General features: G+C 51.2%; 1 protein-coding gene across 3 annotated transcripts in view; it reads right to left on the bottom strand.

Moving 5' to 3' along the window:
• The window catches only part of PLXNA4 (plexin A4), a 448488-nt gene extending 428255 nt beyond the window's left edge, over positions 1–20233 (bottom strand). The window contains exon 1 of one of the 3 annotated variants that reach the window (XM_058724248.1): positions 20067–20233. The gene's annotated coding sequence lies outside the window, so the exon portion shown is untranslated. Of the gene's footprint in view, positions 1–13263; positions 14218–20066 lie in introns of those variants that run through there. The other 2 variants (XM_058724250.1, XM_058724247.1) reach the window with 2 other exon arrangements.
• Positions 20234–22795: the final 2562 nt, after the last annotated feature.

The following is a 22795-nucleotide window of genomic DNA, read 5'->3' as shown; positions in this document are numbered from 1 at the left end:
GGAACTATGTGTGCACCATGGGACTACATGCACACGTGGGATCTAAGTGCACACCTGGGAACTAAGTGCACACGTGAGAACTAAGTGCACACGTGGGAACTAAGTGCACACCTGGGAATTAAGTGCCCACATGGGAACTAAGTACATATGTGTGAACTAAGTGTACACCTGAGATGAGAAGGGCTCAGCATGGTGAGCACTTAGATGAAACTGCCAGGGACACAGGGCCACATGTCTGCTGGCCTCCCGCTCCCTTCAACCTGAAATCCCATATGCACCCCAATTCATCATGTCCAGAACAAACACATTCCCCTTCCTCACTACTTCCCCTCAATCAAGTCTCAGTCTAGAAATTTCTAGCTCAGTGAATGTGTCACCTTCCACCTATGAGGCCTCCCAACACCCCCTCTGCTTGCTCCCTACCTCCTTCACTGACATAAGCCCACCTGTCAACTCAAACTCTTATGTGCCTCTCAGATCTGTCCTTTCCTCCTCTGCCACTACCTTTGATTAGCCCTCTCTCATGCCTTCTGAATTACTATCATAGCCCCCCACTTCCAACCCTTTCTCACACTGCCAACATAGTGACCTTTCTACAAGGCAAATCTTGATCTCTTACTTGGAAATCCCCAAGGCCTGGCCACCGCCTGCAGCACACCGGTCCTGACCCGGCATCCACCTGCGTTTCCATCTTGTGCTATTTCCCAGCCTGACTTGCACTACGGCAGGCAGCTGGTGCTAGTGAGCTCGCCTCCCTGCCTGGTCTGTGCTGCTTCCCCCGCCGGGTACCTCTTCCTCATAGGTTCCAATCCCACACACCCCTCAAAACACCCTCATCTTTCTCCAGAAGACCTTCTCCACGTCCTGCCTTTCTTTGTGGACGGATGCCCCTTCTTACGTAGTCTCAGGATGGCTTTGTGCACACAGATCTCACTTCTTACCACGTTGGGTTTAAATTATCTATAGATGTGGGTGCTGTGACCACGCCAAGCTGTGAGCTCCCTAATGGCAGGAACCATCTCATCTCGGTACAACCAAGCTCTTACATGGTGCCTAGCACATAGTAAGCACTCGATAAATATTGACTGAATTGACTAACTGACCAATCAATTTGTTGGTTAAATATTCTTTAACCTCACCTCTACTTCTGTAACTATAATATGTAAATATATCTGTATGGAGCAAAGTGAAAGGTAGGACTCCAGGGAAATCATGACCCCTTTCCTTTCTCTGAAGTCCTGAACTAACCTACCAGTGCCAGGATCAGGTCTCCCCTCTTACCTAGGCCTCCTTCTTCCTGTACTCACCATCCCCTCCCCTGGTCTCCTCCTCTCCCACATACACTCTCCTTTCGAACCCTGCAGGTTGCTTTCATCATTACAGCTCTTCACCAGATCTGCAAGCACACAGGAACTCGTACAAGTGTAACGGCGAGAGGCCTGAGCTTAGACTTCATTCTCTCCTTCTTGATTTTCTCTGACCTTGCATGTAAATAGAATCTTCTGCTGCTCACCTGGTCCTTTAATATGCATGGCCACGTTCATCCTCACCTCCTGGGCTTCAGGTCAGGAACAGCAAGGGCTTATTCCAGCTTTAAAGGAAGAGAAATTGAGGCCTATCCCAGAGAGGGAACTTGCTGAAAGACATTCAGCAGGCCTAGGATTAGAAGCTGGGTCTCCCTATTCCCTGGTCGGCACATAATACTTCTTCAATTGCTCTGAAAATGAAAATCTTGGGATTATTTTGCAGGAGAAAAAAAAATAGGCCTTGAGAAGCTGTAGCCACATTTCTGACAAGCTCCATTCAGAGGGCACCGTAACTTACATAAATGATTTCCTATTGCACCGCAATTGTCACTGCAACATGACAGTCTTGCAGCCTCCTTGAAGTGTTCTCTTTGTTGTTTTTCTGTACAGATCCCCCAGAAAGAAGAATCAAATATGGTCCGAGCAGGAAAACAAATCGCACAACACCCGCAGACCTAGATTCCCCTTCTGCATGGCTCCTCCTGAGAAGGACCAAAGAGAATGCAATGAATGAGCCCCCTGGGCCGGAGCCCTCTCCCACCTGCCCTGTTCCCAGAGCTCTGCCAGGTCCCTGCAAATAGGATTCCTTTTCAAAAAAAAAAAAATGAAAGCCAACAGTTTATGAAGAAGAAATGAAGTGGCAATTTCCCAGCATGGCTGGGAATCAATACAAGCCGTTGCCAGGGTTTTTCTTTCAAAGGGTGACTGCTACAGTTCTCCAAAGTCAAGAGTGACAGAGCTCCGGTTCTTGACTTACAACTGCTTCATCATAGCAAGATATTTTTAATTTAAAACTCACGGCAGTTGGGTTCGAACTCAGCTGGGACTTGATTTACTGCTAATTCATTTCTCCGATTCCTATAATTCTAAACTCCGTCACCAAACAGTTTAATGCTGATAGAATCACCAGTGCAATGCTTCATGAATGGGCATCAGGGGAATTTTGTTAGTAAGTGTGTGTTAGCAACTGTTATTCACTTTGGAAAGGAGCATGGTGCTTGGGCAAAGCATGGCCGAGGGCTTATAATTGGGCATGTGGGTCACTAGCCGGTGTCCCCACGTGAACCAAATCCAAATACCACTGGGGTGTTAGCCCACCCCCACCCCAACTCACTCTCTCTCTCTCTCTCTCTCTCTCTCTCTCTTTCTCTCTCTCTCTCTCTCTCTCTCTCTCTCTCTCTCACACACACACACACACACACACACACACACACACACATCATTACCTATGTAAGATGAGTACTGGGCACTGAAATGCTGCCCATGGGAAATGTCTAACTCCACTCTCCGGGTCAGTACCCAATGATGGAAACCATGGATTTCTTGTCTAGTTAGAAAACTTTAGCCTCTCTGGGGTAGCAAAGTTTCCTCTCCAAGAGAAAATCCTTTGTTTCAACTACCCAAAATCTAGGAAGGTATGTCTTAATAACTCAAGCCCTCTCTGTTAATGAGAATGTGTATGTTTGCCAGTTCTACTGAAACCTCTTATTGGATAAATGTAGCTGAAAAAAACAATATCGAGAAGGTGAATGTCATTACTCACATACTTTACAAACATTCATCCTGATCTATTACATGCAACCAAAAGGTGCTACGTGTTGGAGACATTTCCACAAACCTGTTGGAGCCACAATCACACTCCTTAAAACGGTCCCTTTAGAGAAGGTACATGGGTACCTTAGGTACACCATGGTTGTCAATATCTCATAACAATTCACAGCCATTTCTGAGAGTCTCAAAGGCAAATGACAAGGACCAGAAGAAGGCAGTTGGAGCCCACATGTTCCCCTGTGTAACAGTTCAGTACATTCATTCTCCTGTTTCTTCTCCTCCGGACCAAACTCAAACCTGAAAGCTTTCACTTGAAACGATTTCACCAAAATGTCTTCTGTCCAACACTTGTTCCAGGAACTGTTGATTGGCTTAAACACACACCACCAAGCAAGCTGAAAAATGGCTGGCTAAAAATAATTAAACAGGTGTCTCTACAGCGGGATTCCTATGCCTTTTTAAATGTTTATTTATTTGAGAGAGAGAGAGAGAGAGAGAGAGAGTAAGAGAGATAGACAGGGTGTGCACGAGCTGGGGCGGGCATAGAGAGAGGGAGAGAGAGAATCCCAAGCAGGTTCCAGATTGACAGTGCAGACCCCGGTGCCGGGTTCCATCTCACAACTGTGAGATCGCGACCTGAGCCGAAATCAAGAGTCGGATACTTAACCAACTGAGCCACCCAGGTGCCCGTCCTATGCCTTTAACGTAAGTCTTGAATCTCCAAGAGGAACACAGAGCATAAGGTGTTTGCAAGGCTTACTTGGCCACGGATGCTTCTTCCATGAAGGGACTTGTCTTTGGGATGCTTTGGGAAATGCACTCTGGTTATTCCACCCCATCTCCCAGCACCCAAACCCACACTTAGTTTTATATGGAAAGCAGGAGCTCAACTCCATGTGGGTCAGTGTCAACAGACCACCTGCCCCCAAACCACCATCACCCAGGACACTCTAAGGTGACAGCTGGGTTCAGCCTGCACTCATCTTGGTTCATCTTATCCTCTCAAAGAGCTACTTCCTTGATGTGGCTCCAACCCTGCCCCTGCCGGAGAGCAAGCACTTGCCATAGCAGCTGATTCGCATGCCCCTACTTCTGTCCTTTACAGGCCATTCGTCTCCACCTTCTCCTGCTCCATTTATTAATCCTATTTACTCAGCAAATGTTTATTGACTGCTTCCAGTATGATAGGCCCTAATCTGGGCACCAAGTACACAAGAGAAGTAAGAAATGGTCTCTCTCATCTACCGACACAAGAAAATAAAATGCTATGGCCATCATCGCGACCACCAGCATCAGCTTCCTCACCTTTATTACAAAGTATGAATTAAGTTCTGATCACACAAGACACACTTCAACCAGCGGCTGGTCCTGACCCGCAGGAGCCGGAAATCTCAGGCAGACATGCTAATGCAGACACGTGTCTCCAAGTCAGCGAGTTGCTCACATCAATCAGCAGTTAAGGGCAAGTGCATTTCGGGAAGAAAGGCGGGGGTCAGTATCTAATGGTGAAGAGAGCGGGGAAAGGGGTCACAAGCATAGGGCAAGCATCACTCCTTTGCTCCGCCTGACCGGGGAGGGGCTTCAATGCCCAAGAGATGTAAAATGGAAGGGACGCCGGCTGGAGGCATGACTTATGGGAAGTATTTTATGCAAAAATGCCCCCTTTTGTTTTATATTTCAGTGCTTACAATATTTCTTAAAACCAGGAGAAAGGCAGAGGGCATTTGCCTCTGACCCCAGCTTCCAAGCAGCCATGCCCCTCAGCCGTTGCAGACAGAAGTGTCTGAGATATCCATACACCACCATGTGGAAGGCAGGCACTTCTTTGGCTTAAAAAGCCTAAAAATTAGGGAAAGCCTCTTGAAGCCTAACTGGAACCCATTCTCTTTATTTTAATATTTTCAATTTATTTATTTATTTATTTTGAGAGAGAGAGAGAGAGAGAGAGAGAGAGACAGCACGAGTGGGGGAGGGGCAGCAAGAGAGGGAGGGAGAGAATCCCAAGCAGGCTCTTCGTTCCCAGCGCAGAGCCTGATGTGGAACTTGAACCCACGAAGCCTTGCGATCATGACGTGAGTGGAAACCAAGAGTTGGACGCTTAACCAACTGAGCCACCTAGACTCCCTAACTGGAACCCATTCTTAATGTGGCTTAACTAGGTAACCCACAGTGTGGTTGGCCATTGTGGCCATGGAGTCAAGAATTTTGGGGGCTGAATGATACCTTCTTGGAGCAGCTTGCTCTGGCTCACTATCTGATTCTATTCTGAAGAACCATGCGTCTTATGCAGAACCCATTATCCCAGACCCCCAATTTCTGTACCTGCTCAGATCTTTCCTGAAGTCCCACTCTCACCCCCAATTCTGGCCTTCAGCCACTTGCCACTTGCCCCTGGCGCTTCTAGCCTGAGTGGCCCCTGGAATGCCTCACATTATTCTTAAAGTTCTCGAAGACTTTCTTCCTTCAGGGCAAAGGCCAAGCTCCAGCAGGTCCACTGTGGGGGGAGCCACTGAAGCCCCAGCCGAGGGGCCTGACCACAGAGGCTCTGGTTTGAGCTAATTTCACAACCTCAAAGTGAGGGGGCGTTCCTGCCTCCTGGGGCGAATGGTGCCCAAGGAACCACAGCTCACAACAAGGTCCCAGCACAGATGCTGGCTGTGCCTGCCCTCCAGACTCTTCTGAGGCTATGCTCCCATCAGGCTTGTCTAGGTAATGAACCACCAGCTGTGCTTCCTCAGGAAGCTCTGGCTGGCTGGGCAACACATTCTTTGGATTCTTTGTACATTTGGTGTTTCTGTTCCTTCCCTACTTCTCCCCCTTTTTCCTTCACTCTTGCTGCTCTGGGCTTCCACCTCTCAAGAAAGTGTTCCCACGTCAGCTTTTGCCTCAGGCTCTGCTTGCTAGAGAGCCCAGGCCAAGATTGCGGGTGAGGGGCAGACAGACGGAAAGTACAAGGCTTTGGGCTCCTCCACAGCTCTGACCAGAACAGTCCTTCTCCCATCTGTGCTGTGGGTCAGAATCCCATATAGAACTTCATTTGAATAAAGAGCTCTACCCCATCCATATTAAAATGTGTTTTGGGGTGCCCGGGTGGCTCAGTCGGTTAAGCATCCCACTTCGGCTCAGATCATGGTCTCGAGGTTCATGAGTTCGAGGCCCACATTGGGCTGTGTGCTGACAGCTTACAGCACGGAGCCTGCTTCAGATTATGTGTCTCCCTCTCTCTCTGCCCATCCCCCGCTTGTGCACTTGAGCACTCTCTCTCTCTTAAAAATAAATAAACATTAAAAAAAAATTAAAATGTTTAAAATCACTGAGCTAGACCAACCCTTTCATTTTATCAGTGGTGATACTGAAACATAAGGGGATTTTTCCCAAGCCCCCTTGGCTGTAAGTGACAGATCTGGGATAGTCTACACATATTTTTCCCCAAACCACAGCTTTCCCCACAACACCACGGCTTTTTAACCAGGGGGAACACACCAGAATTGTCTAGGAACCTGAGAAAATATACACCTGCCTGGACCTCACTCCTGCCTGAGAACCTCCCTGTTGCCTAGGAAGGACAAGGGGCAAACACCGAGCCTGGAGTCAGACTGCCTGCCCATCTGGCAAAATTCTGCTTGAAACCCTCATATCTACTTAATCACTAGAACCCTGTACTTAGTGTATATAGAATGAATGCTCTGCTGAAACTGTCCTCGTAGAATCCATCCTTTATTCAGTCAAGAATAGAAAAATGAAGTGCTTGTCTTGGGCCAGCCTTTCTCAGTGGATTCCCAGGGCCACCATACAGTACATCTCCTTATTGTGGTTTCACAATCCAAGTTAGTTGTGTTTGAAGGCTCTGAGAACTTCTGCACCAAGGAACCCTAGCTTTTCTTTACACTAAGGGTTTCTCCAACTGTGGCCATGAGAACATTTTGTGTATGTAACACCCATTCACTCCCACAGAATGAACTTGGGGAAATTCTGCTCTATTTTAAATTTGCCTTCAGGAAGCAAGCCTGAGATGGAGAGGGAGGAAATAAACCCTAACTATGTCTGCAAGGTTAGCTGACGTTCTACGTAGGCTGGTTCAATTATATGTCCCGATGGCTGCTGACCTGACATGCCCTCCTCTCACTGTCTACTCCTGCCATGAGAAGGAAACAATCAGCCAAGTCTGCTTTGCTTACTCTCCTTCTCCTCGCCCTCTGGGCCAAAGCCAAGGAATGGTTTGTTCAGCCTCTAGCTCTAGACCCCACTCACCATGAGGGAAATCCAGCTGTGCTCGTAAAAGGCAAGTTCAATGAGTATGTCAGATGTAAAGCTGATCTTGAGCGAAGACCAGGAAAGCCCTTGAAATGCTATGGTTTTCCTTTCCTACAGTCCCAGGGCCCTCTTCCTCCACTGCTCCTCTCCTCATGCTTCCTAATGAAAATACTCTTCCCCGTAAGACCTCGGAATTGATTCCGTTAGTCTACGTTCAGTGCATCGACTGCAGAGGTGATATCCTCTTAGCTAGTGATCTGTTTTGTGCTGGAGTGACAAAACATTCCAAAATCCAATTTGCTGCTGCGAATCCTGGTTCATGGAGAAGGCACTGTGGAGCGGGAGGGGCTAGCCAAGCTTGGCCGGCAAAGAGAGGGTGCCGAACACCTCGCATGCACCTGTTGCTGCACGTCTGAGCAGGACCCCGCATCCACCAGTTTCGGCCACTCCCACTGTTGCGCCAGAGGGGAGGTGATGAAATGCACCCCTGGGAGCCACCTCGAGTTTGGCAGAAGCTTCTGCTCACCTTACAGCATAGAGAAGCCAAAGGAAGTGCAGAATAAAAGTTTGTCTTTGGAGGGAAAAAAAGAAGAAACCACTAACCACAAGAGTATCACCTGTGGCTATTCCCTAAAATGCTGAGGCCAGAGAGACCAAATCAGGCGGCTGAGGCCTGGCTCTGGGATGGGACAGCAGCCTCCGGCCAGGTCTACAGGTTCCTTCAGGACTTCCAAGCGTCCACCGCTCAGGATCCGGATGTCATTCCTAATCAAGTGCTCCACTCACACTGAGTGCACAGGATGACCTTCCACACACGCAGCCATTGGCACCAACCTCCACTGAACCTCTGCTCCCACAATTATATGTGCCAGGCGCCCAGCGTTGCATGACACCCACAGGCAAAGACTCCTTTCCTGGCTTTCAAAGATTCCCTGGGGAATCTTTGGGGCTAATGAACCCGAGGGCTAATGAATGAATGAACCAACAAGTCCCTATTGTAAGCATCCTTCCCCAAGAGTGAAAAGACCATCCGCTATGTAGTGTCCTAGAGCCTTGGGCATTGGGCCTCAGTCCCTACAGCATCAAGATGGGAATAAACAGTGCCCCCCTCCCTTGCTGGATGGTTTGAAGGATTAAATGAGAGAGTGGTATTTCCACAATGGCAGCAAATTTGAAGCCGTTGCTGGAGAGAGCTAGATTCCGACCAGCACAAGACTCAGGGCCTCATGGAATCAAAAGAAGAGATGAGAACTGCACTCATTCACTCCTCCTTACTTTCTCCCAGGGAGAGATGGGAGCTACGAAAAGAGGCAAGAGTCACCCTCAGGAACTGAGCACTCTGTTACAACGACCCAATTTCACAGCCCACCAACAGTTAAGGACAAAGCAGCCCCACTTGATGCATGGGGAACTCGAGCCTCCAAGAACAGATTCACCTGGGGTCACAGACATGTCCGAGGGAGGAGCTACGTGCCCTCTGCTCCCTCTGCACACTCTCCCACAAATCTCCCCAGGTGACAACATGCTCCTTACAGACCTAAGGAGGCAGACAGCGCAGTGATAAGGAAGGAGGTCAGTTTGCTCAGGCTTGAGATGTGGCCCCACCACCCACCAACTGTATGATCCTGGACAAAGTCTTTGGCCTCAGGCCTTTCAACTTCCTCATGCAGGAAATGGGAATAATAACAGTAACTGGCTCTCTGGGTAGTTCCATGGAGGATAAGGGCCAACCTGCGTAAACCACTAAAATGATGCCCCATCCAAGTCCGCGCTGAATAGATATTAGCCACCACCATCACCATTGATTATTATTCCTTTCCATTCTGCTAGCTTTCACAAGGGCAAATACTCATGTCCACACAGCCTCTTCCCTGGGGAGGCTGATGCCGCGTGATCGTCAGGACAAGGGTCTGGGAGCCGGCCCAGACTCTCGCGGGGACTCAGGCAGCCTTTCTCCCAAGCTGCTTCATAGGAAGCAGAGAAGCAGCCTCCTCCTTGTGGAACAAGGCCTCTGCTCTGCCAATGAAGACCTCCTGCCTGCCTTCGCTTTTAAGACCCATCTCCTACCACTTAGCAGCAGAGCCCCCTTCGGTGTTCCCACTGACTCCACCTTCCTGCTAAGGAAGGCTGCGGGCCCACAGTGAGGAGAGAGGCACGAGAGAGAGTAAGTCTGGATGGAGGGGATCATGTGGGAGGTCAGGGTAGGCAGCAGCAGGGCCAGTAGCTTCCAAAGAGATACTGTCCGCAGGGCTCTGCACGGGCCAGGCATTGCACAATGGGGCCTGTAGGGCAATTACCCTAATCATGTGCATCTCCCAAACAGCCGTTTGATTTATTAGCGCGACGTCTTTTTAAAATGCCGCTCTTAAATATAAATAACACTTAATCATCCAGCTGTCGTTAAATTCATGTCATATTGATTTCTTGGAGTGCCACAAATTTGAGGGCGAATGGGCTGTCGGATGTGCGCACAAAGCTAAGAGGTGAATTAGCAAGTGGGGGGGGGGAGGGGAAGGGAGTGATGCAGAAGGAGGAACGGGGTGTCAGGGGAAGGAAATGAGCGCTGTTCTACTACCCCAGGGTCCACCGAGCTTCACATCAACACAAATGAGAAGAGGAGGGGAGAGCCTAAAAAAGAATGGTACATCTGTCACACAGACTAATCCCGGCGTGGATCTCGAGCCGGTTTTCCGTAGGGCTGCCGCCCATCCCCGCCCATCAGGAGCCACTCCAACAGGTCTCTGAGGTGGCATTGTCTGTGTAGTGCCTTCTCCTAGTGAGGATGGGGAGAAGCGGCTAAGAAATGCCCCCTAGCTGGCTAGGAGGAGAGAGATTGGCTGCAGTTTCTTTGCATCAAAGCCTAGTGATAACTAGGAGCTAAGAGCGGTTAATCTCCCCGCCCCCTCAGCTCTCTCCCCACTTCAGGACCACTGCCTCCCTAGAAGGCACCCCCCCCCTCAATTCCCAGCAGCCCTCATTGTGATTAAAAGGATGCGGAGGCCAAGTGCAGGCAGACTGTGCCGTGCAGATCTCCCTGTCTGCAGGGCACAGCAGCAGCAGAAGCCATGGAGAGGAGCAGAGGAAAAAGGAAACAAGTTGGTGGCCTCAGATGCCTCTGGAAATGTTTGCAGGCATCAGTGGGCATCCAGGATGAAGTCTTGGGAGGACAGAGGCGAGCCCACAAGGGAGTCCCAGATTGGGCAAGAAGGAACAGCACTCGCGGGCAACCCACGCTCACGGAGGAGCCCCTAGGGCACAGCCTAGCAGCAGCCAGGGTCCGCTGAAAAGAAGCACTCGTGATTGGGGTTTTTCTAGTATGACTCCCTTGCGAGTGCAAAGACCCTAGAGAACTTAGAAGGAAGTCCACAGAGGGGTGGGAGAGAGAGAGAGAAAGAGAGAGAGAGAGAGAGAGAGAGAGAGAGAGGCGACGTGCCATGCTCCAGGGCTCAGCGAGAGAGCCAGGAAAAAATTAGATGATGTACACTCAGCTTTACACAGATGTTAATTAATGCCTGCTTTGCCCTAGAAACCAAATCGGTACCTAATTCTAAGTGCAAAAAGTGTGGGGATTTTTTGAACCCATGTTTAAAAATGTTTAGCTTATAACTAGCATGACTGCTGGCTTTGCATGAACGTGACGGATCCTAAGGCTGCAAACACAGGAGGAAGGAAAGATAGAGAGGGAAGCGGGGAAGGGAGCAGAAGTCTGTGTGGAAGACACACAGACATTTCCGGAAGCTCAGCACACCATGCTTCAGCCCCATCAAGGTCCAGTGAGAGAATGTTTATCCAGGAGCCATCCACTGTTGCTGGGGCTATTTCTTCTGAAAACCATGTGTTCCTCGATGCATACGTGGGACCTCCCTGTCCACACACTCATAGGGCATGCGTGTGGAAACGTTCCAGTTCTTCCACAGCCTGGAGGACAGAGGTGGGTCCCGCCATCACACTCTGGACGAGCGGATCGCGTTGAACTGACCCTTTGAGAAAGCACGCATGTATCTGGGTGTGCATACACACACCATTCTCAAAAAGAAAATAATGTTTCTCCCCCCTACTGGGTTCTCCCCCATTGTGAGAGCTTTGCTTTAGTCCATCTACCCTTTCCAATCAGTCAAAGGGCGGTTACACACAGCACACGGCAGGAATACAATCTCCCCCCAGGGGCGTCTGCTCCTCTCCTCCCCAGCCTAGCTGAGAGACCTTTGCAGGATCCGAAAAAAGTTTGAAAATAGCAGAGATGGGGGTGCGCAGAGGGCCCTTTATTTCAGCACCCATCTTCAGGATTTACAGAATCAACCAAATCCTGTGCCCAACACTGAGGCCCCTTGTTCCAAAGAATGTTGACTCCTTTCCCCTAGCACTCTGGAAGACTCCCAACATATTTTTCCCACTGGTGAGTTTGTAGGACACTCTGAATACATGATCTTATATAAAGGGTACAAGTTCACCCCATTTCTTGCCAGGCTGCCCCACAAGCTACCCCAAAAGGGACAGCTAGAGAAACTCGGGGCCCTGCTATATTTACGTGCAACTCCAAAATCATGTTTTACTTGGACCTCACATTCTTCTCCCTACAACAACCGAGCCCGAATGAATTGCTCTTTGACCCCCCGATGGAAACTGCAAAAAAGCCCTTTTGGAGCCCCAACCACCTCCTACCTCCTCCAGAAAAAGTTTGAAAATGAGCAGCCTGTGAAACTCCAGCTGGGCAGAAAAGGAAAGGAAAGGCTTTAGGGAAATAGAACCTTGAACCACAGGCTTCTGGAGAGTCGTTCTGCACAGTCAAAAGCAACCTGGCTTTGGGGAACACTGGCAAACCCAAGAATGCCTGGCCTCCTTACGGGGGGCACTGCTGAGGTGGTCGTGAGAGAGGGGACCTTCCTCCCTTCCCTACAACACCCTCCTCCGCCCCCTTTCAGTTCTATTTCTCAGACACACACCTCCAAAGGCATGTGACAGGTGTTAGCCAGAGGCACAGCAAAAGAGCCCCATGCTTTCCCACACAGCATAGAGGGAAGAGTAGAGAGGTGAAAGGGATACCCAAGACCTGTGTCCCCAAGCCCTGGCGGCTTGCTGTTGTGGAGAGATTGGAGATGTGAATAGGTCATACCTCTTATGGAGGATCTGACCCCCATATGCTCTCCCTAGACCAGCCACACACCCAATGCCATGCGGAAGCCCCTTCCTGCCTGGAATCCCGGCGCATTCCCGGGGAAGCAGTGCAATGCTTCAGAAAGGCGTTTGTGCTGCCTCTTACTGGGGAAACGCAGTGCCTGTTCCATATGCACCGCCCTACAGAACTGCAGCCCCATCTGCCTATGTGGCCTCCTCCCTGCACGCTGGGCCACCACGCTCTCCAAATATCTGTCAGAATATCTATCTGTCGGTCTGTCTCCCGTCAAAATCCCAGGGTGTCCAAAAGCCACGGAGCGGAGATGACGCTGGGCGGGTCTCCCCAAACCTCCCATTACTTCTCCCGTTTTGAAAACCAGCTAGAAATACCAGGGGCCGGGGAACTGAAAAATCGCTCCCTCAGCCTACCCCGGTGGGAGGGAGAGGCAGGCATACGCAGAATCCCACCCTGAAAGTCCTAGGTAAGAGAAGTGTGAGTCCGGATCGTCAGAGGAGAAAGAACAGAGGGAAATACCTGCTCTGGCCGCGCCGCACCTACGCGGGTGTCCAGGTGGGACGTGGGCAGGTGCGTGTGCGCGGCGTGTGCCAGTGTGTGCGCGGCGTGTGCCAGTGTGTGTGTGTGTGTGTGTGTGTGTGTGTGTGTGTGTGTGTGTGTGTGTATGCGCGCGCGCGCGAGTGTGTGTGTGTGTGTGTGTGTGTGTGTGTGCAGCGGGCTGGCTCCAGGGCAGCCGAGGACTCCCGGACCGAGCCGGGTACCTCCGCCCGCGCTGCCCTCGCCCTCCCGCCGGCTCCTTACCTGGAAGCGCCGCTCTTGCCTCCTTCAGCGGGAGCGCCGCATTGACACTGCAGATGGTGCCTGTGCCGCTGCCTCTCGTCCTCCTCTGAACGTGTGCGTGTGCGCGCGTGTGGCTGCCTCCTCCAGCCCCAGCCCCGAACGCAAATACTCCGCCGAGGCACCGGGAACCCGGGAGGAGGCAAGGGAAACGCAGGGCGAAATCACAGCCTGCGGGGCTTGACAGCTCCTCCGGCGGCGTCCGAGGTGGGCGGAATGTCCAACAAAAAGGTCGGAGAATGTGGATCGAATCCAAGCACCCCTTTCTTCCACCTAGCCCGGAGCCGGAGCGGCGGCGGCGGCTGCGGCGGCGGCTCTCTGGGGCTGCGGTGGCGACGCGGGGCTGCCCCCCTTCGTCCCCACCCCCGCGGGCTGAATGTCCTTGATGCCAAGCGGGCACGGCGGCGTCACTCCGCGCCGCCCATGCTCGCCCGGTCGGGCCGCTGCCCGGGCGCGGCGAGTGCGCGGGGGACCCGCCGGGGAGCGCTCTCGGCGCCTCTGCGCGCCTCCCTGGGCAGCGGCGGCCGCCCCCCGGCAGTCCGCGACCGGCCGCGCCGCTGCCGCCCCCGCCCCCGCCCCCGCCGGGGGACCGGCCGGGCGGTGCAGAGGGCCCGGGGCTGGGGGGCCGCGGGAGCCGCCGGCTGCTCCCCGGGGAGGCGCGGGGCTGCGGCGGTGGCGGCGGCGGCGCCTGGCGCTGCGGCGGCGGAGAGCGCGGCCGCGGGCGGAGCCGGGCCTCCCGGGCGCGCCCCCGGCCCCCCGGGCGTGCTGCTCGCAAAGTTTGCAGGGGGCAGGGAGCGGGGCCGCCGCTGGCTCGGCCGCCGCCGGAGCTCCCGGGCTGCCTGCTGCCGCCGCGGCTCGCTGCTGCTGTGCATTGAAGCCCGGCCAAGCGCTGCAAAAACTCCAGCTGCCTGGCGCTCTCTGGGTCCTCCTCTCCTCCCTCCCGCCCTCCCTGCTTCCCTGCCTCCCTCCCTCGCCTCGCCTCCTCCCCTCCCCTGCCGCCCGCCGCCCGCCGCCGCTCCCTCTCTGGCTCGCTCGGGCTGGCTCGGAGCTCGCGGCTGACATCTAGACCGACGGAGGGCGGCCGGCAGAGGGGGCAGGGGGCGCCTCCCCCACTCCGCGCCCGCGGCCGCCCGCCCCGCCGGCGCTCCCCCCGCCCCCCCTCGCACGGACGTTGGCGGACACCCCCCTCGTCCCCTCGGCCCGCGCCCGACGACCCTGCCGGTGGCGATGTGGGGCAGAGAGGGACGGGTACGCGGTGACACGGGAGCGGGGCGCCCACTCGGAAGGAGGCACGCTCAGCCTCCTCGGGATGCGGGCGCTGCCGGTCGGAGGGACCCTCAGGTGCGCAGAGCTGACACAGGCGCACGCACCTATCCCTAATCAGAACCCCAGCACCCCTACGCGGCACCCAAGGACGGAGGCCGGGGCGAGAGAGCATGAATGGCCGAGTGCCCCGGAGCTTACTCAGTAACCTGACGCGTCTATTCATGTTTATATTGAGGGGCTGACCTGGCTCCTGTTCTCAGAAACCTCGACCACAGAACAGACAATGCCGACATCAGGGCAGTTTCGGAAGTCCGAAGAAAGAAATCACGTTGTTGTGGTTTCGACAGCCATCTGGCAGAGAGGAAATATGCGGAAAGGAAGTGGGTAGCACCACCTCTGAAACCTCTGCCTAGATCCTCCTGGGAGTGTGCCCCCCTCCCACCAGGAGAAGCCTAAAAGAGTCCCACACTCAGGTACCAGCTCTGCACAAGGCCCTGCTCCCCACCCCCAACATAGTCCCAGGGAACCATCAGTTGTGTCACTAAGTGCCTCAGCAGTCGCTGAGGACCATCCAAAGGAGCCAGAGTTGTTGGCCTCCTCTCTCAGGACTCCTCAACTTTCCTTTTCCTATAGGCACCCAACTTCCTGCCCCTTACTGTCCCTCCCATCAAAACATCTCTTGAGAATCTTCGCATTAGGTGGACGTGATGGATGACAGCATAAATCCTGACACCTTCCTGTAGGGGTTATATTTTCACAGAAATCCAAGTTGTAAACTGGTGAGTCTTTGAAAGGAGCTGGGAGCTGACCAGCTCTACCAGCCCCAAGGCAGGCAACATAGTCAGGTCAGGCAGGTCCATCCAGATAGCACCTTGTTGAAGCTTTGCTCTCAAAGGTGGGGGCCTCAATGAAAAGATGAGCCAAGCCAGAGCCGGGGGCGAGGAGGACACCAGACATTTGCTTGTTTGGTTAGAGGTTGTTCCAGGAGACAGCGTGGAGCCCTTGTGGCCTCTGGTTCTCTGCTGAGCACTGCGTGGCCCAGAAAGCAGCAAGGAGTTATCTCATTAGCGTGCCTTAATACATTGATCTGGCTCCTGTCCTCTCAGAAACCCTGGATCCCAGACTCTAGATAAAGCCCGCAATATCAGGTTAGTTTAGGAAGTCCGGAGAAACACATAACAAAATAACTCAATGCCACTGTTCCTTGGACCTCCATCCAGGCTGAGGAAGCCCAGGGCCAAATGTCTCTCTAAGAAGGACTGAGACTAGGGTGAGGCACCCAGGATGCAAAATTTAAGGAGGTGCTCAGGCTCAGGGTCCTGTAAGGTTGGCCTCGCACCGGCCCTGGTCCCACTCTAAGGTTTCTGCTCTAAAATTTCTGCACAGGATCATCACAAGCCTTTCCCAGAGGTGACAGCACAGATAGATAACCCCATGGAAAACCATAATGGGTTACTTAAGGAATATGGCTCAATAAAGGCAGAATGGGGTTGTGGGGGAGGAGGCGAGCCTTTCAAATGTGTTTGCCACTCAGCTTTCAGGGTATGTCATAAAAATGCTGAAAGCGAGAGGAAGCAAGAAAACATCTTTGCCTCCATTCTCAGCCATTCTAATGTGTATTTTTTAATTATGTTTATTTATTTTGAGAAAGAGACAGAGACAGAGTGCAAGCAGGGGAGGGGCAGAGAGAGAGGGAGACACAGAATCTGAAGCAGGCTCCAGGCTCTGAGCTATAAGCACGGAGCCCAACGCGGGGTTCGAACCCACGAACCGTGGGTTCATGACCTGATCCGAAGTCAGACGCTCAACCGACTGAGCCACCCAGGCACCCCTAACATGTATTTTTAATATAACTGATTTTCCCTCCTGTAGCCTCTTTGTGCACTGTGTGTGTGTGTGTGTGTGTGTGTGTGTGTGAATATCGCTGGTGAGCCCCAGGGTCAATTTCTGATGGATGGATGATAAGTCAAACACCTTTTTTAGAGGTGGCAAATAAAATATATTTATTATTCTTTATCTTCTGCCTAGTGTGTGGTGTCACTTATTTTCATTCAGAAAAACGATATCATGTGGTACCTGAAGAGTAATGACAGAACCAAATGACAGAAAAGAAGGGAGGCAAAAAGTTGGCCCAACCACGGGACCGTGAGTGGCCCCAGCTGAGTCTCTCATCATTAACAGGGCCATATGGCCAACCATGTTCTCCCTCCTTCCCCTCCAGTTAGTAACACGGAGGAAGCTATGTTGCATGGGTGGTTATATAATACCATTGTGAGGGAGAACAGGAAGGGTCAAATTAGCAGCAGTGTGGGGCTTGATATTATTATTATTATTATTATTATTATTATGGCCTCTTGGATTTCTTCTTTCAAAGCTGGAGAGTGAGATGGGGTAGGATGGGTAGGACTCTACACTGGAAGCAAGAAGACTTGGTCCTAGACCTAGGCACCGCCACCCACGAATGCTATGATTTGGAGATCTCACGTTCTCATCTGCCCCACTTACCCCTTAAAGATAGTGACATTCAAAGGAAATGCTACCTATTCATGCACTTGGAAACTCTGGAATACGTGCAATACACATCCAAGGAATTAGCACTGCTTTGCAGAAGGACATATCACCCCTTTTTTTAATGGCACAGTACAGGGGGGCAGGAAAGTCCTCTGTTGTCTTGACCCTTCTCTATGAATAGACACACTGGGAAGGGCAAGCTCTAGAACAGCTCAAAATGGGTTTCTGCATGAGTTACAAACCCTTCTCCCTCTCATACCTCCTGCAGCCCCTGCCAGCTGGTAAGGGGCAAAGAGGAACCCAAACTTTCTCCAACTAACATCAGATCTGTAAGTCACCCCTTCTACCCCAGGCCGGTGAGGAAACCCAGTCGTCATTGCCTGGCCCCACGGCCACAAGAGGGAGAAGTGAAATGTCATATTGCTTCACAACGTCCTGTCTTCCAAGGAGGCGATTTTTTGTGGCAATTTGGTTGTGGTTTATTGAGGGGCTTGAGGAGAAAAGTATTGGCCCATCGCTCACAGCTGAGTAAAAGGGCCAGATTTAATAGGAGAGAGGAGAAGAAATCCTTAAGTTTTCCTTCACTTAGCTACCACCATTTTATTAGCCTAGGAACAGAACCGCTATTTAAGTTGATAAAAGCCAGATTTGCTTGTTAAATAAATCACCGGAGCCTGGTGGTGCTATAGAGAAATTTTTTCCCCCAAGAGCTGGCCCCATGGCTGGGTTTTATACAGCACCCAGTGCACTAGATGAAAACCACAGGAAGGCAGCAGCTTAAAAACCTAAATTGTGGCGCCACCTGCAGGAGAGTAGAAATATCAACATTATCCGAACTGCGCAGAGACTGGGAGGGAAGGGAGAGCCTTCCCAGGTGACACCTCCCTGGATGAGATGCAGAGAGTAGGAAGGGCCCCCAACTCCCCACTGCCCCCTGCTTCCTGGATGTGTCAACATATGTCCACTGTACATTCCAGCGACCTTCAATTCTGCGTCCTTGAAAGCTGACACTTCAATGTAGGACAGCTGTTCTCAAGATTCTCAGTCCATTGAAACAAACTTATTCTTTCCTCTGATGCCTAAGGGGTTAAGCTTCTAACCCAACGGTTCTATTTTTGACACTGCAGGCCATAGAACAGTAAAAAAGGACAGAGAAATGGCTGCCCTTGGAACTGAGGGAGAAGTCTCCCTGGGTCACCACAGTCCCGAATTGTGGCTTCAACTTGGTAGCTGGGTACGGTCAGTAGACCCACACTGTCCCAGGCTTCTCTAGCCTGTGGGTGCTAGCAAAGATACAGAGATGTTAACACCTGAATCGCAGCTCCCAGCCTGCCCCTGCTCAAACAGACCTGGCCTCTGCTGACAACTCCCTCCCTGTCACCCCTCATTATGTCACAGGACCCCCCCCACTACACACACACGCACAACCATGGTGGTTGTGCTTAGGAACCAGTCTGATCATGTTTTTCTCCATAGGGTCCATCACAAAAGTCTACCGCCTACAGAAGCCATTTGATGGAAGGACATCACTCCCATCGCCCCTGCCTACCTATACTGCTGGACACAACTGGCCATGCTGCTGTTGTGGTTTCCCAGGCTACACGGCAGGGGCAGGTGGGGGGGGGAGCTGGTACCAGGGTGGGGAGGGTGCCTCCCCCACCCCCACTCACACATTGTGCAGGTATTGGTGATCTGGGCCCTGAAGCAGCTCCCGTGGTCCAAGTCTTCCTCCCCTACCTCCCCAGACCCCTTCATCCACCACACCCTCTCCACAATTCTTCCTTCTCTCTCGGCTAACACACAAACTTGTATTTTCAACTGCAGGAACCAGAAATTAGAGGACGCAGAAGCAGGATGGAGGGTGAGGTGGCGGGGGAGGGGATGTGACCTAACCTCGTTTGCCAGAAAATAGCAGAGTCCCAGCTCTGGCCAGTTCTTTATCTTGCTCAACCAGAAAAGGTAAACACTTCAGTCCCAGAAGGCACGAGGTCCTACAGTGTGCCTGAATTCACGGACCGAATGCAATTCATGGCTCCCACATGAAGGCTCCATCTTGCCTCTTCCCAGCACTTGCCAAGTAGCTTAAGTGAGTCACTTGGCCCCTCTGACTAGGATACAAAGAACAGAAAGGCCCAAAGTCACTTTCCTTTGCAATGAAGATGGGTTTGTGCTGATAGGTTGAACAGTCTTGTCTGGTAACATACATTTCCAAGATGATTGCCAGGTGGCGTAAGTATAACCTCCTAAATAACTGTGACAGCCAGCCTCCAAAATGGCCCTAAAGATCCTTGCCATCTGGTACTCATGCCCTCACGCAGTCCCCTCCCACACTGAATTGGAGCTGAGTTAGGTGACCAAGAAGACTTTACTGCAGAAGTGACCACATGTGATTTCCAAGCTAGGTCACAAGAGACATGGCAGCTTCCAGCCTGGGCTTTTGCATCACTCACATTGGGGCAAGGGAGCTGCCCTGTGGTGAGGACCCTTGAGCAGCCTTGTAGAAAGGAACTGAGGTTCCCAGCCAACTCCTGGCAAAACTTGACATCCCATGAGTGAGCCCTTGGAAGAGGATTCTCTAGCCCTTTTCAAGTCTTCAAATGATCCCAGCTTTCAGTCTTCTGACTGAGGTCCTGGACATTGTGGAGCAGAGACTAGATGTTGTTGGAGGTGCTCTGTTTTGAAGCAATAGATAACTAATACAGTGACTTACAGAGAGGGAATCCTTCCCCTGACCTTGGCCTCATTAGCCTCTTACTCTTATTATTTGAGCCCACTTGGCTTTAGAAGAAGAAGGGCAGAGGAGGCCATGCTTGGTGCATGACAGTGACCATACTGGGCAGGACTGGGCACCAAAATGTGCCTTGCCAGGGACTCCCTTCAGAGCTCTTCGCATCAAGCATTTTAGAATATCCCAACGTGTTAAGTAAAAATGAGAAAACCCAGCCAGGGCACTGGAAACCATCAGCCCACGGAACGCTCAAGTCAAGCACTCACCTGAAGTCCCAGGGGGGAGTCAGTTCCAGAGAGTCAGCCTCAGGGACACACAGCAGTGAAGTGGTACTGGATCCTGCTCTCTTGAACCGGCTGTCTGGCACCTGCCTTCCCAGGATCCTCTCAGAGGTCAGACTGTGTGGGACTTCAGTGTGAGCACCAGTCCCTATGGTGCTAAGGGAGTTCCCTAGCCCTGACCCTGACCTTTACTGTACTGCAGGGGAGGAGGGAAGTCCAGGGACTCTTCTTGTCACAGCAAGAAGAGACTGGAAATAAGAAGTGGCTGGAAGCTGACACTGCAGTTTTCCGTCCACACAGGGCCCCATGAGGACTGGGTCACATCATCTTCTCTCAGGCTTCAGAGGATCTCCTCAACCCTGAGCAGCTTCTGGAAAACTAAGCAGAGCCTATGGGTTGGCAGTGAGGCCAAGGCATGCACGAGGAAGAAAGGGGGAAGGAAGAAAGTAGCAACAGAGAAGAATAAGAAGGGCAGAGGTGACCATACTAACTCAGAGTAGAAAGAGAGCCATGGACGGCCTCTGGGAGTTTCCAGAGATGGTGCAAGGGCCTGTCATGACCTCTTTCCTCTTTAACATCTCCCTCCAGGACTCTGAAACCTGACTCCATTCTCCCCCTGGCCCCATTCTCTTTCCCCTGTTTTTAAAGGGCTTCCTCCCAGTGCACCTCCGCTGACTGCAGTCTTTACAAATGCTGAGTGTCCCTTGTGAGGTCCTTGTGAGGTTCTTGTGAGCCCCAAGACCACCGCGGTATACAGCTGCTGAAGAGCTGGGGGGAGAGCCAACTGTGTACCTCTCTCCCCAAGTGTGCATTCAGTGATGGTGTACTGATAGCCAGCAATCAGCTGGAAACATTTACACCACGGGAATCAAACCACACACCGGGGCTTTTGTTTTTGTGGACAGCCAGTTGTTAAACATTTCCCAGTGCGCCCCAGGACCAGCAATACGCCAAGAATAAGGTGCGTCAGCCCAGATCAGTCCTGCTTCGTTGCTCAGCTGACTATTCACAGACACCCAGAAAACGCACCACCAATGTCAGCTCAATTTAGTGTAGCTGTAATCAGAGTAAGGGCTGCCTTCTGCCCGTACCCCACCTCTCGATAATAAGAAAAAATTAATATATACCCTTTCCAGTAGCTGTTTTTCCCAAGTCCTATATTTAAGGGGATTTGACTCATATTTTCTAACACCAGAATCAAGAAGGAAAGTGATTTCCCTTCCCTGCTAGGTAAACTGAGGCAAGGGTCATTGAAGTGATATATCTCAGATTACATAGGTATCCAAATTGTAAACTTGTTCACACCTGTCATTTACTGCCTCGGCTTCAAATTTAAGATTAACACTCTGTGTTTGGCAACAATTCTATTTTCGTTCCCTCAAAGCACTGCTGTTAAAATCAGGGTACAGTCATGCAGTAGAACCGGTGTTAACCTTAAACAAATGAAGTAAATCTATGTTATCTATGCCCTGAAAAAACAAGCGCAGAGTATTTGTATACATATTTGCATATTTGTTAACCTACAGAATAGTATGCATATATCTATATAGGCTTAAATATACATAGAACATTTTGTAAGTTACCAGCAGAAACCTCAGAGCGGGAGCTAGAGCGATATATATTTCATTGTTTTACTGTACATCCTTTGTTCTTTTTGACATTTTACCATGTGCAAGTATTTCATTCCCCATTTTTTAAAAAAGCTACTTTAAAAGGAACAAAAAACACTGCTGCTAAAAGCATCTTCATCACGCCTCTAGTCCTCTACGCTCTCTCTTCTTGAATCCAGCCAGCCACTCCTCCACCCCATCTGTATCACAGTCAAGCTTGCCTTTGTTCCAGTTTCCAACTATCGGTGCCATCTTGCTCCTCTTTTGTGGGCCGCCTTGAAGGTCACATGGCATCCTGTCTGCCAGGCACGATGGGGTAAACATCCCACAGGTTGAGTCCTCCGCTCTCATTTTCTAAAGACCACCCAGTGCCCTTCTCAGCCTAGGGACTTCTATTTGGCCCTAATTGATCAGAGAGATTCCAGGAATGATCCAGAACATCCTTTCTGGGATAAAACAAGCAGCTTTAGGTCAAGTCAAAGGCCATATTCTTCTACAGTGGGATCAGTAAACTCCTGGAAGCTAACACCCAGAGATGGTCCAGGCTAAAGTTACCACGATGCCGTGATTTAGATATTAACAGGTAAACATTCCCTAGTGAGTTATTAATCTTCTCAGGAACTATGCAGGGGGAGACAAAGAAGGGTTAACAGGCAAATAACATTCCAGTTTTGTGAAAGGTGAAAATAATGTAAGTTCTGAAAAATATAAACAAATGAGCTTGGCCCAGATGTTGACCACTCGTTCAGTAAAAGGTAGACGTGATTATTTAGAATGTGATACAATGATCACTAGGAATCAGTCTGCAATCTTGAAGAACAAACTCTGTCAGGCTATTCTTGCTCCCTAAATCAGCAGATAGTGAGGTTTTTAGATCGAGGAAACACAAGAAAATATCTGAATCGCACCAAGGAGCTCAGTAGACTCTTTAATAAAATCCTTATAACATGGGGCAATGCAGGCTGAATGGATTAGCTGACTGAATGGTTAACCCCCAAAGGTGCTCATTAATGCATCAAGACAATCTGCAGGAAGATTTTCTTGGGATCTGTCTCAGAGCTCTGTTCTCAAACTAACCTGTTTAACAGATTTACTAACAA

This window comes from Neofelis nebulosa, chromosome 4 (assembly GCF_028018385.1).
Source record: "Neofelis nebulosa isolate mNeoNeb1 chromosome 4, mNeoNeb1.pri, whole genome shotgun sequence".
Lineage (NCBI taxonomy): Eukaryota > Metazoa > Chordata > Mammalia > Carnivora > Felidae > Neofelis > Neofelis nebulosa.
The sequence above is the reverse complement of the archived record's forward strand: the minus strand, read 5'-3'. Positions and strand labels throughout refer to the sequence as shown.